This window comes from Schistocerca nitens, chromosome 2 (assembly GCF_023898315.1).
Source record: "Schistocerca nitens isolate TAMUIC-IGC-003100 chromosome 2, iqSchNite1.1, whole genome shotgun sequence".
NCBI lineage: Eukaryota > Metazoa > Arthropoda > Insecta > Orthoptera > Acrididae > Schistocerca > Schistocerca nitens.
The window spans coordinates 1,010,327,346-1,010,342,199 of record NC_064615.1 but is presented as its reverse complement, the minus strand read 5'-3'; positions in this window follow the sequence as shown (position 1 = coordinate 1,010,342,199).

The window sequence follows — 14,854 nt, the reverse complement described above, 5'->3', positions numbered from 1 at the left end:
GAGATGCTGAACCAACTTGCGAAAGAAAGTAATTTCTTGCTGAGCTTGACAAAAGAATGGTTGATGGGAGGTATCTTGTGGCATCGGGCACTCGCCAGTTTGGTGAAGGATAGGAGTTTGGGGAGTGTAAATCGTAGAGGGAGAGCAAGGTTGCATTACAGTAATTAAGTTCAAATGGATGGTTGTTACCAGGTGCATAAGGTTGTACACGATGTACTAGCTTGCATAACTGTATCAAACCAGTCTTCCGACTGAAGACCACAACAACCAGAAGAGCGTATGAAACAGTTAGTGAAGTACGTAGTATGCAAATTGTAGTGCTAGCCAGGCGCCTGGAAGCTGCTTATGGTATTGTGTGACAGGAGGCTATTAGAAGAAATATAGTTGCTAGAATTTCGATGCAAATTGCAAAAAAAGAGAAACGAGAACAAGGTTTTCCAATACTAGGCGAAGAGCGCTGCCATTACGTACATTTTACTCCAGAATTCCCGATATCGTTAAGGTACAGGAAGAATAATATTTAGTTTACGGTAACACAAGACAAAGACTTAATATTCCTTATTACAGATATTTTGTAGTGTAGGTGAAAGTTAAAAGTCTTGTCGACTTTTAGATCATTAACGACGGAGCACAAGTTTAGATTATAGAATAATGGGAAAGCAACCGTATGAAATTAAGAGAAACGTAAAACAAATATAAACTGTGAAATCAAGCTTAATTTTTATTGATGCTACTATTGTTTAGATTGTCCAGCGCATTGTGACTGAAGTTATCGTGTTTCTACGTTCACAATGGCGGGAACGGCATCCAAACCCGTCCAATGAACTATCTCCTCAGCTTTGGGCTACAAATTCTTTCCTAGCCACAATTCATATAAGAATCTCCTTTTTCTGCGTCTCTTTGATACGTCCTTCTCTCTGGTGATAGTAGAGTCCATTTATAACTCTTATATTGTGTTTATGATTATGTAAAATGCTGTACTCTTTATGCCACTTTTGCTCGTTGACTCCGAATTTTGTATCCTCTCTGTCTGAAATTACTATTTTTTTCTTTTACTTTACTTGCCTAACAACATAGTCTATAGCACCTGATAAGGGGATATACCGACACTTTATAAAACTCCCTTCAAGGACTAAGTGGAAGGACTTAAAATTGCGGAGGGAAGAACTTTATTCACCTTTTATTACATGCAAAATCTCATCCACGTAAACAATTAATCCAAATAACAATTACAATGAAAAATTTTGTCAAATTTGTGGTTGCCAGATATCTAAACAGACACAAGTTCGCCTTGAGACAATAATTCTCATAGAGATACAATCATTAAAGGCAATAAACTTGGATTAAATAACAATTCCCACAGCAGCTTGTCATTTCAGTGGTTACTATTTACACATCAGATGCAGCAGCTGATTTACGCTAATGCAATGCAATGAATAACAGTAGAATGATAGCGATCAATCGTTAGAGATCAAACGGTAGAAGCCAATTTACGCTAATGCAAATTTCATGGGATTATAGTAATGCGATTACAATAAAATGCTCTCGAAGTTAAGTACCTCGACGACTTGACTGACGACAAACTGAACAGTGACAAAATTAACTTACAGACAATAAATGGCACACTTCGCAAATTCATTCATAACTGAATAAATAGAATAAGCAACTTTAATCATGCAAATTTTTCATCTGAAACACCACTTGTCTAACGCCTGAAAAGGACAGGCAATAATTACATATAGAGAAATTCTTTTTAAATTAATTGTGAAACTGGATCAATATACGACACTTATCTTATAAATATGTCTGCGGTTCAGCCACCAACCAGGTACAGACACGAACGCCGTACACTACAGCGGCATGGACAACGGCTAGTTGTCCCGCTTGACCATCCTTTGCCGGCCCGAACAATAGTGCGTGGTATACAAGTCCCAGGTTGACTTTATCTCACATGTACTCTTTCAAACTGTAATAGCTTCAGATCAGGCAACTGTTACACGGTGTATCTACCTGGAACATAAACGGAACGTTAGAATCTACTAAATAAGAAAGATACGCAAGGGCCCGAAAGCGTCGGTCAAACCACAACCCAGGCTCACAGACACAACACATCGCAGGAAATTATGATGTGATAAATCGTATGTGCCAACACGATAACGAACGCGCTACAACTTAGTCCTTAAATAAATGGTTCTACCCTAATGAGCCCAAGGCAGTGCACTTAGAACAATATTAGATAAAACAATGACAAATTAGCATCAAAACACGTTAAAAAATTGTCACTGCCTCCAAGCAGTAACCTAATCACACTAAAACCTCAGGTATTTAAAACCAGTAACTCAAAACACATTGGCACAAGATCACCTCAAGAAAGGCATAAAATGATAAGTTAGCCTTACAATAACTACACGTCCTTGATGGACCCAAACATTGAAGACTCCGCAGATAGATCTGGTGGGATGACCTTACATTGGTTCAATGATGCACAGTGCTTCCTGAAACAGACTGAACACTCAGATTAGCAAATAATACCCAGTAAACCCCAAGGTTTAAATGGTAAATCACAATATCGACGTCATCAGGCGCCAACACGAATTACTATAGTCAGAATAGCACAACAGGTTTCGTAGCGGCGAACTACAACATAAATTGTATAGAGAGTTTCTTGATTGAGAATCAACCGGTCATCTGTCTCAGGTTCATCACACTTGTAACACGGGAGGGCAGAAAATGTGTCTCCGAAGAAAGACGTAAATACAATGATATCACCTCATTACGTCAGTTGAAGTCCGTGTCCAACAGCATCGAAAAGGTATGTCACCAGTCAGGACCCCCAACAACATGTATCAGCTAACGACTACCTAACTCCGCTACCCCGTCCATCTCAAAACGACCCCAATACAGATATCGCCGACCCGAATGGACGTTTGCATTGCGACAGTCTTCGCCGCCAAGGCTGCCTCTCGTGTCCACTATCAACCACACGCTCTTACTAACTTTCCCTCACTCCCCACTTTCGCTCGGTCGACGCCCGTCCCCGTGCGCGCCACCTCGCGACCGCATCACGAGCGCCGAAAGGGTACGATCTATGCAGGATACTCGACAGAACGAAAGCTAACACGGCTCAGGACCTTCCCAGTTTTGGAATGAGCCTGCTCTTTCCGCCTGGTGTGCTTTCTAAACAATACCGAATAGCGTTCGCTGTTGTGTAACTCTCTGTAGGATTAGAGCTTAGCCGGCCGGAGTGGCCGTGCGGTTCTAGGCGCTACAGTCTGGAACCGAGCGACCGCTACGGTCGCAGGTTCGAATCCTGCCTCGGGCATGGATGTGTGTGATGTCCTTAGGTTAGTTAGGTTTAATTAGTTCTAAGTTCTAGGTGACTGATGACCCCAGAAGTTAAGTCGCATAGTGCTCAGAGCTATTTGAACCATTTGATTAGAACTGTATACAGGATCGAGGATAGAACTTTGCCTTTCCAGGAACATTCCCTTGCAGCAAAGATGACCCGCGCCCAAAGCTCTCCTAGATTGTGGCTAAGTGGTTTCTCTACTATATCCTTTTTTCCAAAGGTGTTAGTCCCGCAAGATTATCAGGATAACTTTTCTGCAGCTTAAAAATCTGGTTTCGAGCACCGGAATGGAGCACAGTTTTAATATTCCAAGAGGTTTAATACCAGCTTTCCTTGAGACACCATTGACAGGATTTACTATTCAAGGAAGTCGACCTTCGGCTGTGTGGTTCTCTCCACACCTTACAAAGTGTACATCAGGGTGGTGAGCATCACTTCATCTTCAATGCTGCGTGATAAAACTGTCATCAGGCTACTAGGCTTTCTTAGGCTCTCTGGCTACTTCTTTGTCGAAGGTCCGCGGCTCGTTTGCTGTATAAAGAACGGCAGAGAGATTGTTAACAAACAAGCTAGCCTACATACAAACAGTTAAGGTTACTAACAAGATAAACTATACCGAAGGACACGCATAGAGGTGCAAAGAAACCATTACTTACTTTAACGTAAATGGAGTGCACATCCAGTTAACAAAATCGCATCTTCGTCACGTTTTCGAAAGACATCCTACCAATGGAAATATAATTTAGTTGTAGCACGTCCATTTCCAGTCTGCGTTCGAAAATTCTGGTATTGAATTCTGTGTTACTACATCCATCCAAGAGGTGGAATGGCTCAGAATTTTTCTATTCACTCACACTCTTCTACTACAGATGAAGTGGTTCAGTATTTCACTTCGTGCTGATCGGACGGCTCCTTACTGCCCATACCTGGACACGTTCTCCTCTCCGACTTCTTCATTGCCTTTGTTCTCGCATTACCCGCGCACCTTCTCGGAAAACACCACTTTTCATTTCCTGAGCAAGGACCTCTCTCCTCTTCCCATACCTTTCCTCGTCCACGTACTTCCGTTTGCAGTGTTGTTAGCACACATTGATAGTAGCGTATACACGTGGTATCTTACGAAGCTCCAACGTGTCCTGTGGTTTAATTGAAATGTTACTGAGAAACCAAATATACGAGTATTTGACTTTAAGTATGTGTTTGTTACTTTGTAAGGCAATAGTAGATCAGTGCAGTCGTTGTATTCCCTAGATACTTGAATAGCGACACGAACTGTACAGACGAAAATCACGCTTCTGATCTTCATAATAACCAACTAGTCTGTATGCACATATAAAAACTTCGTCGCATCACGCAGAATTGTGTATTTGATTTGTTGCCTCAATAATTTGAATCATGTACCATGAATTAATGGTGCTAAAGAAACAATTACTTTCAGGTAAGAGGTACTGGACTGAAACAAGGTACTTCGTTGTGCAATCTTTGTTTTTCTCTTGTTTTACCCTATTAACAGTTCTGTAAATGAAAAAAAAATTCATAGTAAAATACTTTAATATCTTCGCTGTAACTTTCCGAAGAACCTCTTAATATTGCAGCTTAATTATTTGATTGCTGTAAAGAATAAATTATTGTCACATTCTTAGTGATTTTTGTGTTATGGGCTTTAGGCCCTGCTCCAACGCATATTTCTCTGCCTTGTGTTTCTTCTTCCACTACTGGAGACTTCATCAGAGACTATGACGACTCAGGCAGTAGATACAATCTCAAACAAGTTCAGCAAGCCGAACTGTTCATATGGGTCCAAGCAACTATGGGTTCGTGCGTGACGTCATCAGACAGAAGGCTAAGACCGTGTAATCGCGCCGACGTATGTTATGGAGACTGAAGCGGGGAAGAGTTGGCGAGAGTTGGCACTAGTTGCTTTATTTAGCAGTACGATCAACAAGTTGTCTGAGTTCTTCCTTTCCCAACCACAAGCTCTATAACGCACGCCTGCGCGACACTGTGATGTTATGCACCGGTGTGATATCGTCACGAACCAATTGTTGCTTGGATACATATGCACAGTAACGGGTGCAGAACGTGTTTGAGGTTTTAGCTCCATTCTGAGTCATTATAGCCTGTGATGATGTCTCCTACACTGGAAGACGAAACGTTACAAAGAGAAAAATGCTTTGAGCCGCCGCCACATGCGTATAAAACAAAGACCAAGGACAGAAATATTGCCCCAGATCCTGCATTACTGTTACCTTCATTCTTCCACGTAGCATTGATATTTTGTTGTTTTTTTTTTTTTTTTTTTTTTTTTTACTTTTCCAGAAATGATTAGAATGCTTGAAGCTAGCCGGCCGTTGTGGCCGAGTGGTTCTAGGCGCTTCAATCCGAAACCGCGCTGCTGCTACGGTCGCAGGTTCGAATCCTGCCTTGGACATGGATGTGTGTGATGTCCTTAGTTAGGTTTAAGTAGTTCTAAGTCAAGGGGACGGCCTCAGATGTTAGGTACCATAGTGCTTACAGCCATTTGAACTTAAAGCTACGACACAAATACAGTGCCTTGATAAACAAAATTAAAAAAAAAGAATTAAATGACAGCAAAAAATAAACACATTGGGAAACGACACTAATAAATGACAAGCGTGGAAAATTTAATTTGTTGTTTCCATAGGCATTCACTCCACTACTAATTAAAGTTTGATATTTCATACACTGACCTTCTGTTTGAAAGGAATAATACACACACTCCGAAGATAATTAAAGGAACACTTTTTCGAAATGTGCTAATTGTCTCCCAGTGTGACGCGTAAGTTTGAAATTTTGCTCAAAAGTGCCTACAACCTTCCTCTGTAATGATGCAACAGTGTGGCTCCATGATACTTCACCCTCGAGCTCGCCGAAGCTTCAGACAACCTGGAGTCGATACCTGCGAACATAAGGCAAGAGCTCGGTTCATATGATATTTGAGGTGGGTTAATGATGTCCCATTCGCACCAAATTTCACCACAATTATGCCCAGCGCCACCGTGTACTTTTCACACCATGGACAGGTCGCCACACACCCTTTTACCCATATTTCACCACTTGTTTGAAGCCTTTGCAATGGTAGCCAGACCGCTATGGTAGATTTGAAATACGCGGTTTTCGTACGAGAGGCCGAGGTAAAAATTCTTCCCACGTGACAGTTCGCGAGCAACGGAACGTAATTCCTGACAACATTTGGAGCTGCTGACACCCCTCGGAAAACTCAAAGCTATTCTGAAGACAACGCGGCCCTGCAGCGAACTGGATGTGCCCCCTTTTGAGTGCAGTGCGAGTACGACGTTTGCTCTGGTTTACGTGGTGGAAACACTATGTTCTGTTCAAGACTATTCGACGAAATTAGAACGCGATCCGAAGCAGCAAAGAGTGCTTGTGCTTTTCCAGACCTCCTATTTTGGGCCCTCGTGTGATGTGATCACAGAAAAGTGGGACCTAACACATGCGACTATAAAACGGCAAAGCTCCCTATAAAACCTCATAGTTCAGTAACAAACTGGTGCCATCCAACTGCCTTTGTTGAGCACTTTAAAAATGTACCCGAACAGAGACAACCCGTGACAAAGACCTTGAGACTTGCAGAAAGGCAAGCTCTTTGACATCCCTCCTACTGTATATGGCCTACTAGCAGGCGAAAGGGCAGCAGTGTAGTGTCTCTCCTCATGTGTTCTGTCTGTAAAAGGAAATTTTTAAGGTGCTCACCCAAGGTGGTCCGAACTGGGTGATCTTAAGAGTTGCAAATAGAAAGCAAACTTTTTCCAGGTTTCAGCCAAAATAATTTGGCCTTCTTCAGAAGCGAGTGATATTAAACTAGTTCATGTCAAAGTTTGGCCATGTCAAGTATAAAGCTCTGGTGCAGCTCTCGCGGCATAACGACCTCGTCTGCGCAGTGGGGCCTGCTATTTCTCTTCAGCCCAAGCAATATAGAATATGACTAGTTACTACGGTGCTACAGTTTTATATTTGACATGACCAAACTTTGGCATCCTGTAGTTTAGTGTCACTCGCTTCTGAAGAAGACCATGTTATTTTGGCTTAAACCTGGGTAAAGTTTGGTTTCTATTTGCAACTGAGGTTGACGTATTACGTGTTCAATTATCACAGTTGCTGACAGGGCTGCACAGTGTTAAAAAATTCATGATGTTAGAGTGACACTTGGCTGTTTTGTTCATACATGTGTAAATGCGCACCCCTCCGTGATCACACCACAAGAGGATGCGAAACAGGGGCACTGAAAAATCGTAAGTACCCTTGCTGCTTTGAATTGCGTTCTAACTTCGTCGAATTGTTTTAATCGGTCTCTAGTGGTTCCACCCTGTAGACCAGAGCAAAGCCTGTGGTTGCACTGTAATCCAAAGAGGAAAAGTCGTAGTGGTGGCCCACTATGTCCTTTAGAGAAGGGTCTGGAGAACGGTCTAGTCGTCTTAGGGGTGACAGAGTGTCATTGTCAAGAACGTCGTCCTGTAGGTCCTGACAGTGCGAACTGTCGCTTCTGACCACGAAACGTATGGGAATCAACGCCTCAAGGGAAGAAGTGGTGTCATTGACGGCCTTCCTGTCACCGTCTAAGGCCATTTCCTGTCGATTCGGAGTGGTAGTAAGAATTTTTTTCCTCATAAGAAAGCCACGTGATTTCAAGTTTGGGCATAGCGGTGCTGACCTTCATTGCAAAGGCGTCAAACAAATGGGAAAATGCGAGTAAAAGGGCCTGTGACGAACTTTACATCTTGTGACATGTCCACTGTCATAATTGTGTTGAAAGTCTTCCAATCCATCTGTGGCATGAATCAGCGAACGTGTGTTTAATAGTATTAGTTGAAAACAGTCTTGGTTGCAATTTTAGTTTTTTTATTTATCAACTACGAATTTCACCTTATGTAGGTACCTTCAGGCTGATCTTAATTTGGTATTTCTTGGGACGACCCTTTAGACAATGTAGCTAAAGGACATCGTCGAGTACATCAGGCCAACATCGCCTTCGTCAACCTCAGTAAATACTTTCTAGGTGGAGTCACTCACGTCCGTCTAGAAATTGCAACCAAGACTGTTTTCAACTATTACAATTGTGTTGAAAGTTGATGTCAGTGTAATATCATTTCCTCCCCCCCCCCCCCCCCCCTCCCCCAAACCTCACATGATCTTATTGTCGCTAGTGTCGGTTCCTGGCTGTTTGAAGCATTGCCCAGCCTGAGGTAGACGAAGAGGGGCGCCACGCTTTTGCATTATTGCAGAGGAAAATTGTAGGCTCCTCTGGCCAAATTTCAAACTTGCATGTCACAACGAGAGACAATTGCGTGGCTTCGAAAAAGTGATTCTGTAGTTGTGTTGCGTAGTGTAAATTATACTCTCTTTTGCCACTTTAACAAAATATCCTTCACCCAGTTCAGGTGTGTTCTACTGACAATAAACTGATCACATTTCAAAACTAGTTACATTCCCAGAATCCTCGAAAAACACAATACCCAAATGAGAATTAGCGTCTGTTTTGCTTCTACCACATTACCTTTGCACAAACGTACTGCCTGTGTAGCGATAGCAGTAGCGTTTGTCTCTTGCTATAAATGTGAGCTTTGCTACAGTTCGGCTAAAAATCTTGTTGTCTCTCTGTCGATACTCAAAACGCAGCCGTGAAAGGAATAAATTATGATAATTTTCATTAAAATGGTACCGTAACAATAATTAATGATAGTTCGTGATTTCAGATAGCCAGTGCATTTTTATATGGTGGGGATGCTTTCTCTCCTCCACGCTGCTACTGCTGCACTGCGCACAAAATAACTTTGTCCGTACCTGCGCAGACAGCAGAGAAGGCGAGGAGACAACGGTTGTGATGGTGGTTCTCTTCTAAACGGCCACTGCTTAATAGGGAGGGTGCAGTTTGACATCTAAAGCCTACAACAAGTCTGCAAATGGTCATATTAACAGATCATCTCAAAATGGCAAATAATTCGACAAATATAGACGTTCAGAGTCAACAGTTTCTTACAAGAGTAAAGGTAAGGTAAGTAAAGTTTCTCTTTTTGGCCCCTGTCTTGTGCATGAGCGGGTCAGAGGCAAAGGGGTACAATTGACATTTCCCAGAAAAATGAGACGTTCATCTAGAGCATGGTAAAGCACTTGAAATTCTTGTGACAAAGGTAAACATGTGAAATCCCACTCTGTGCTGCTCTCTGATGGACGGGAAGAAAAGTAATTACGAGCTATCACAAAACAGTAAGAACTAAAGAGATACATGTGCACTTGTGTCTAATAAAATCTGACAGACAATACAAAACTCCCATGAATATCGTCTTCTCTGTACAACAAATCTCCAAAACTTATGCTTCCTAAATATCAAAATCTTCTGGACTTGCTTCCATTTATTCTACCAACCTATCATGAATTCTTCTGCTCGCTTCTACATGAAGAACAGAAACCAAGGAGAACAACTGGGGATAAGTCACTTGAAGAACTGAAATCCAATGATGAGAAAGATTTTCTGAAATAAGATTGTGAATAGACTGTTTCTTATTTTGTAGCACGATTTTAAATGTTGCACAAACAAACTCCATTATATTCATGTAGGCCTATACTGATTTTTAATTAAATAATATTTTTATGAAACACGAGAAGAGGGAAGTGATCCAGGCGGTGCTAAGTGTTTTCAATAACGGTTTAATGCATTAAACAGTATTCTTTCTTATTTTGTTTCACTACTGTAAGCCATAAAAAACATGGTGTTCATGGAGCATTAAATAAAGGTTTTGTTAACAATTTTATGATAATTCAATTGGTAAAAACCAATAATACAGCATTATAGAATAAACATAAATCACATCCTCCTTAATTCACAACGTTCTTGAAGCAAAGGGATACAAGTGCATACAGATTTTTACGAATTGTGACATAAAAACTGAATATTTGTGATAACCTGCTATTCCAAAATGCAAAACGAAAATGCTACAAAGTACTTTTATGTCTAATACACGCAAAAATTTGAAACTCCATTTTGAAACCTCAAGACAGTTTAGAAATATGGAGAACTTTAACTTCAGTTTTCTCGGAACTACAAGATGTGTACTTACGCCTCTTTGCTTCTGACCCACTCCTATCTCACACATCAAGTGAAGCAGTTTTGCCATAGTTGTTTCTCCCAAGGATGTCAAGAATCTTCTGGCATTAAATAAAAATTACCTTGCCTTCGTGACGTAAGACTTCTGTTACATTAAAATCCTCATTTAGCTTTACTGGGTCGGAAACCGACTGGATAAATTCGTACTCCATCTATTTCATTTGTATACACGATTGAAATTCGTCCTGCATCCTGAAGTCTAGGGGAATCACTGGCAAATCACTTTCACCCAATTCTTACAGTGTGAGCAATGGGGAATTTCCGTACCTCACGTCAATTTGTACTGAAATCTTTACATAAGTCGTACAGTAATACGAATTTATAACAACTCAGTGCAAAGAAAAAAGGGAAAATTACAGTTTCAAGACGCTAAAAATACATATTCAATGCGTGTGGTGTTTATAAGTGTATCGAGAACTTGATTTAGCTAACTTCACAGTGTGTCCGTTTGGGTTAAAGTAAATCACACCTATGTACTTACGGAGGAACTGGATTTGGGTGACGAAGAAATGTATCTTGACTATGCTGGTATTCGCTTGAAGAGAATAAAACAACGATTAGAATTGTTCGTGGTAGTATGGGGATTATTAGTCATTTTATGATCCTCACTACTGACGACATCATCAATAATCTGTTGAAATCCATATGTTAAGACGTCTCGTGTTAGACAGTACTGCGTACCGGTCTGAAGGATCCTTAAAGGTTAACTTCTATAATTTGCCTGCTAAATATTCACCGAAACTCCGGGGTTAAACAGAGATAATTTGAAAAACCAGAAATATACGACACCGAAATCAAAGGGATGTAGTGCATTAAGGAACTAGGATACGGAACAATTAGAGTTCAACAGGACGTCGTACTACATGTGTTTAGGTTTCTGCGCTGAGTTAGGCTTATTTTAGGGGATCTAATTATAAGGCAGACAGAGAAGAAAAGTAATTAACTGAGCAAGACATAAAGACTGTCACTATGGCAAATGTTAATTTTACGCGTCTCAATTTCTCTGGTATGAAGAGACACACTGGAAGGCGCTTACAGCAGGGGCTATTATTAAAAAAGGTTTCGCACTGTTGAGGTTTATACCCTCATTTTCTTTAAGAGTCCAAGACAGTGAAATAGTTTCTCAGAAACGGGTTAGTGGTGTAACTCCCAGTCCAAATTATGTTTCACGGTACGCAGAAGCGGTTCCGACAAAATGGGGTCATCTGTTTCAGCATACGAGATTGCAAAAACGTTTCGCTGGGAAACTTCCTTGGTCTTACTGCCTCTGGCGTTCTCACTTCGCCCCGGGCGGCAGAAAGATATCCAATTTACTTCAGTTGCTGTAAGGAGGTGCTTTTAAATCTGGAGAAAAGCGTGTTAAGGTGGTATGGCCCGGGAACGAGTCGCCTCGCTTCGCGGATTCTGAGCTGGAATATCTCGCTCAGCGCCAAGGCTGAATCCGGTGTCTCCTCCGCTTGTTCGTCTCTTTGAAACGTCTGCCCGCTTCAGGCGAAAAGCATCAGATTAGCTCTTTCAGTCATCTCTTTCGGTTCACTTGCCGCACAGCACACGTATTTTGTTTGTGCATTTAGCTGTATGATCGCCTGCAGTTCTGAAGTCCCTTTTCGTTAACCATATTAACCCAAAATTTTAATAAACCAATTATCCAGTGTACTTTATTGAGAAATTTTTTCCATCTGGCTTGTTTAATTTCTTTGCAATGTTTTGTACACATTCTCCTGAGCTCAACATCTTATTCACTGTGGCGAAGTGCTGATACAGATATTTTTAGATGATGCAAATGGCCAATTTGAAGAATTCGATAGAATGACAGAAGTATCTTCAGTGTGTGTGTGTGTGTGTGTGTGTGTGTGTGTGTGTGTGTGTAGAGCACGCGTATAGCGTAGAGTAGTACGTATAAAGAAATGTTTCCTTTATCTGTAATGATGACATGTCTGATATGATTTTAAATATGAGCTACGCATGAGCAAACAAATGATTAACTACCAACATTAAGCATTTGGCTACAGTACTGAGTGTAAAGTATTATTTAAAATTATTGTGTGGCATACTTTTCTTCTTCTTTAGTACAGGTTTCAACCAGAGGCCCTGTTCTGAGTATCTTCCTTCATCCGTATATTCGTTCTTGTCTGAGATCATCCATTTTAATTCTCTTTCTACTTCTTCCTCTTTCCCCTTCCATTTTCCAATACAATACTCTTTTGCAGACAATTCCAACGCTGTATATGTCAAAGTATAGATTGTTTCCCTTTCAGATCACTTCTAATAACCTTCTTTCTTCCCATATTTTCTTCATGGCTTCTTCGTGCGTAAGTCTGACAGTTCACTTAACCTTAAGCATTCTTCTTTATTGTCACATTTCAAAATTTGCAAGGCGTCACTCTTATATCTTTTTTTAACTATGATTCACTGCTTCATATCGCTGCACTCAAGACATTATATTTAGCAAATCTTTTCTTCAGCTCCATTGGAATTCTTCTAGATGCCATTAACTTCTGAAGTAATGGACTTCACTTCCATATTTTCTCCGTCTAGGAATACGAGGTGCGACAATTAACCCTTTCATGGATAAAATTAATTTTTTACAGATTTTTAAAATATTAAGGTGATAACGATTTCTTTTCAGTCCCATTATTATATTTTCACCACCAAAATATTTTTTAAGTTCTTCATTTTTTCACAACAGGAAGTGGGACACATATGTCCCATGAATCAACGCGAGATACCTTTTCTGCTGACTGACGGATGTTGTAATTTTATTTTTTTTAGCCATAAACTGGATTTTGTGGAGAATAAAATAACTGCAAATTATATATGCATGTAATCATTTTATTTGAGTAGAGCCGGTGTAAAAAATATTCATTACATTTCAGTTTTCATGATACATGACCAATACTTACAAAACTTTACATTCCATGAAACTTGGAAAAACATGGTGTGGCACAAAGTGATACACCACAAGCAGTGCAAACAACTTTTGTTCTCAGAATGAGATTTTCACTCTGCAGCGGAGTGTGCGCAGATATGAAACTTCCTGGCAGATTAAAACTATGTGCCGGACCGAGACTCGAACTCGGGACCTTTCCCTTTTGCGGGCAAGTGCTCTACCAACTGAGATACCCAAGCACGACTCACGCCCCATCCCCACAGCGTTACTTCTGCCAGTATCTCGTCTCCTACCTTCCAAACTTTACAGAAGCTCTTCTACGAACCTTGCAGAACTAGCACTCCTGCCTTTGCAGTGCAGTCCCGATTTTTTCTCAGGTTCAGTACAGTCGTCCCTAGATGGCAGCACCGTGCAGAGCTGGGTAACATATATCCCGACACTCGAACTGGCGCTCAAAGTTAGTGGGACATATATGACCCATCAACCACGAAAGGGTTAAGTAATGAGACTGATTTTCTTTGCAAGATGTGGCAACCCTGCAGGCTTGCGTAGGTACAATATCTTTGACCTTGGTCTATAAGCTGCTTCTAGTTCCAGCGCCACATCGATGCAACTGCTTAGTCGTGAGTTATGCTGTAATAAGTTAACACGTGTTTGTGCCTCTCGTCACGGAAATGGAACTGCATAATATTGCGCAATGGTATGCCATTTTTTTGCATTAAATTGTGTGACATCGCGACGACAACTTACGGTAAGCTTCAGAAGGCTTTTGGAGAGGAGGTTATGTCAAGAGCTCAAGTTTTTCGTTGGCATAAAATGTTTAGTGAAGGCAGAACGAATGTTGAAGATGAAGACCGCAGTGGACGACCATCAACCTCATGGACGGATATCAACTTGGCCAGGGTGTGTGAACTCGTACGATTCGATCGAAGATTTTCCATGAAAATGATTGCAGAAGAACTGAACATCAATCGAGAAACGGTTCGTCTAATAATAACTGAAGATCTTGGTATGAGAAAGATTTGTGCAAAAATGGTCCCCAAAACTCCTACACCACAACAGCGAGAAACACGGAAAAATGTGGCAGCCGATCTGTTAGAGCAAACGGAAATCAGTCCAGAATTGTTGAGCCGTGTTATCACTGGTGATGAAAGTTGTTTTTTTTTTTTTTCAGTACGAACCAGAGACAAAACGCCAAGTAGTGCTCAAAGGGTGCACCCAGGCCAAAAAAAGCTCGCATACCAAAGTCAAAAGTGAAATGCATGCTTGTGTGCTTTTTTGATTCCAAGGGAATTGTTCATAAAGAGTGGGTGCCTCCTGGAAAAACACTTAACCAATATTACTACAAAGAAATTTTTTGAAAGACTTCGTAAAAGAGTTTTTCATGTCCATGCCAACATTGCTGATAATTTAATTCTGCATCACTATAATGCGCCATCCCATACTGCTCTGTCAGAACAGCAATTTTTAA